The sequence below is a fragment of the Lathyrus oleraceus genome, chromosome 4, assembly GCF_024323335.1.
Source record: "Lathyrus oleraceus cultivar Zhongwan6 chromosome 4, CAAS_Psat_ZW6_1.0, whole genome shotgun sequence".
Classification (NCBI taxonomy): domain Eukaryota; kingdom Viridiplantae; phylum Streptophyta; class Magnoliopsida; order Fabales; family Fabaceae; genus Lathyrus; species Lathyrus oleraceus.
This window is the reverse complement of record NC_066582.1, coordinates 325,607,227-325,610,898: the sequence shown is the minus strand read 5'-3', so window position 1 is coordinate 325,610,898 and position 3,672 is coordinate 325,607,227. Positions and strand designations below refer to the sequence as shown.

Below are 3,672 nucleotides of genomic sequence, written 5' to 3'. Positions count from 1 at the left end.
AAATGTGTTAATTTATAAGGAAGGGACCAAAATATATCCTGAAAAGAAGCTCGTAAGGAGGAACTTTCATGTAGGCCAACATGTATTACTGTTTAATTCATGTTTGAGATTATTTCCAGGAAAGCTGAAGTCCAAGTGGTCAGGCCCGTTTGTGGTTACCGAGGTTTATTAGAGCGGTGTGTCGTACCCTAATTTTGTCCTGCCTTTTTTTTCTTGCGTAGATGTACAGGAGGTATTACAATGTATACCCCTTACTCAAAGTTTTGATTATTGGACCTTGCACCTTTCTGATGTTGAGTTAAGACGACCATTTGGCCCTTGGCCATGATCATTTGAAGTTTAGAATCCAAGTAGTAGATTTGTGCATAACATGTCTTCATTCCTAATTTGCATACAATCGTTCTTAGTATTATTAGAGGTCCTAATTAATATTGCATTAACAAACCATGACTTGCATATCCCTCGCACTCCAAAGCATTAGCCATGGCATCACTACATTAAAATATGATTAAACTCATTCACAATTAATTGATCTATGTTAACTTTGTTTTTGTAAATTTCGGTGAACTTAAGTTGAGTCACATGGGATTGTGTTTTTTATTTGCAAGTGGTTGTGCGCTTGGCTCGTTTTAGAAAGAGAATCTCAATATTTTTTTGCATGAGTTATGGACTTGGTAGGTTGAGTGGTGGGCTTGATGAATTACTTTGTCTTTTTAAGTTTTATAGTCACATATAGGAACCTTTGCGGATCCATCCCTAAGTTCTAAATTGTTTGATAATTGGGAAATAAGAAAACATGCGGCAAGGTTCATTATCTTAAGGGACAAGTTGTGGAGTTAAGTCATTTTTCTAGCATTACTAAATACTTGTCCATTGGCTTAGTTTGTTTTGTGTTCACATCACTATTTATTATTGCTCTTGGAAATAATTAGAAAATAAGTCAAAAAGATAAGGATTGGGAACTTGGGGTTTGATTCTTCTAAGGTCCCTCTTTTATTTCTTTTCTCTTTTATTTCTTTTCATTATGTTTATAAATTAGATTTTATTTTGGTTATTTGTCTCATTATTAATCAAGTTTTGGAAATTAGTTAAGAAGTGAGACAAGATTATCATCTTGCAGTAAAAAAAGGGGGATTTTGTTTCATTGAATAAAGGTAGGCATTACATGAGCATTGTTACTATTAGTACATAATTCAAAAAGTGTTACATTTAAAAATTATTTTACAAATAAGGTGTTTTATCTATTCCATAGAGTCCCAATACAAAGAAAATTAAAAATCTTCAAGTTTGAAGATGTATCAAGCCAGCCTTTCTCCTTGGAGCATCGTGTTTTCTCTCGCCTTCTACTTTATGATAATTCCTAGCCCCAACTTGTAAAGACCTCGTGTCACCCACATGTTGGCATCAAGCCAAACCTTATTTTTTCTTCAAGCTCCAAGTCATCTGCATATGCAAGGAGGAAAGACAAAGAAAATAAGTCAGATAAATTCCATAATGTCTGCAGGTTACAAAGTACAGGGACCAAATGACATATGCATAGTCATGACAACATGGGCGTACAACCATTCAAGCATCATGGTACCTTCATGTATTATAGCATATTTAAATAAGATACCATATAAACAAAGTTGGTATCATCACATTTGCAACAAATTTAGAGGTGGTAATCGTGGTGCATACGTACATCACAAAAGGGGACAACAAAATCAAAAATAAAAACATTTGTAAGAACGTACCACCAATCATGAAAAAGCAACATATATTTTCAAATAGGAAGTACAAAATGAGACCACACAAAACCGTGAAAATGATTTTTCTCCACAAAATAAGGGATGCTTCAAAACTCTCACAAGGGAGTAAGTCACAAAGAAAAACCACTAGCTCATTTTGGATTTAAAAAAAACTTCACATGAATTATCTCTAAATCTCACACGAGTTTAGGTTTTCATACTCACTCTCTTCACACTATAAAGGCTGCCTCATTTCAGTCATACAAGGGGATAAAATTTTTACTACCAGAAAGCTACTAAAACTCACCTAGATCCACACTAAAAAGCTTCATTTCTCAAACTCTTTCTAAGAGCTCACAACAGAGCTCTGATTAGAGTGAGGCTAAGACTCCAAACAAACAAATCAAGAAGGAGTACAAAGAACAAGAGAAGAGGAACCAGAACTACACAACAAGGAGGCAAACATTTAAACAAATAGGAAGAGGAGACTATGTACCTTTGAGTTGTTTCCAGAATCACGTCGGATTCACTCTGATTAGGTTATTTTGAGATCTTCTCGCCTTTTTGAAATTGTTATGGTGTAGAACTCCTTTTGTTGATCCTTGTTCCTCTAGTAATTGCTCGATTTGCCCTTGATTGTGGATTTTAATTCATTTTGTTTGGGTTAGGGTTTTTGTTTTAGGGTTTCTGATCTGGAGTTTTGGGTGGGACTTTGGTTGTTTTGAGGCCGGATTCGTAATCACGGGCCAAAATAAGCGGGGGTTTGTGTTGTTCGTTTGGGTTTCTGGGTGGTGGTCGGAGAATACGGCGGTGGCCACCGTGCGCCACCACCTTCTCCGGCGAGTTCGAGGACTCCGGTAAGCTCCAAGTGTAGAGCATTTGTTTAAATGAAGAAAGAGATAGCTAATGCAAAATAAGGAGGGTTTGAGAGGTCTTCGTGTTTTTAAGTGTGGGGTTTGGACCTTCCATTGTGACGGCAAGTGTCTCTTCCATGGACACTTGTCACAGGCCAAGTGACCTCTTCATCGGATCTTGTGTGATCCTCCACCTTTGGCCTTTTTGTGTTTTGTGCTTTCCACCCTTCGAATCGAGGGACCGAGACAAATCTACAGATCTGACGATCCTGTTTTCTTTCCTGAGTCAACAGGGTTGATTGGAGGTCCAATGGACCCTCCTTGGGTATGTGGGCCTCCGATGCTAGACTATTTGTTTTCTTTTTCCCACCTCTTTATTTGCTTCCTGAAGCACCCTAATAGGCCCTTTTTTAGGAGAAACCCGCTTCTTTTTTTTCTTTTTTTTATGATTAATTAATAGGATATTTTATTAATTACCTTAGTTTAATTAATAAATTAACATTTCAATATATTAAAATCTATTTAATTTAATCACTAACTATTGTGAATAAATTTTGTTAATTTAAATTATTTAAATGTCTTGAATAAACTTTATTTTGTTTAAGTTAATTCATTAATACTTTTGATTTTTAATTCTACTAAAATAGTTTAGTAAATTGTTCATATTCTTTGAATTTGTTTAAATTAGTACTTTGTGCTTGTTTGATTTATTTATTGATGTAATTTCTCGTAAATCACGTATGAAGCCTTATAATCATGATTAAACCGTTTAAGGGTCATATGTTTCTCGATTCAATATAGAGCCCCATTTTGATACTTTTGCAAGATCATGATTAAACCTTTTAAGGGTCATATGTTTCTCGATTCAATATAGAGCCCCATTTTGATGCTTTTGCAAGTCGGTCGCTTTTAAGCATCACCGACAACCTCACATAGATTACTCTTGGGCTTTCTTACAATGAGACCTATTCCATTTTAATTAATTAATTATATGGCTGATTCACCAAATATAATCCAATTTATCCATAAACACAAATTTAAAACCTCGATCCAACATCGGGTGTTTTTATTCAAATCAAATTAAAATA

At 35.1% G+C, this 3,672-nt stretch overlaps 1 long non-coding RNA gene across 1 annotated transcript; it reads right to left on the bottom strand.

The window, feature by feature from the left end:
• Positions 1-1,114: 1,114 nt before the first annotated feature.
• Positions 1,115-2,929, bottom strand: LOC127075330 (uncharacterized). The gene is made up of 2 exons (XR_007786384.1): positions 2,227-2,929; positions 1,115-1,443 (listed from the first exon to the last, which is right to left on the bottom strand). It is a non-coding gene; the product is annotated as an uncharacterized LOC127075330 (long non-coding RNA).
• Positions 2,930-3,672: the final 743 nt, after the last annotated feature.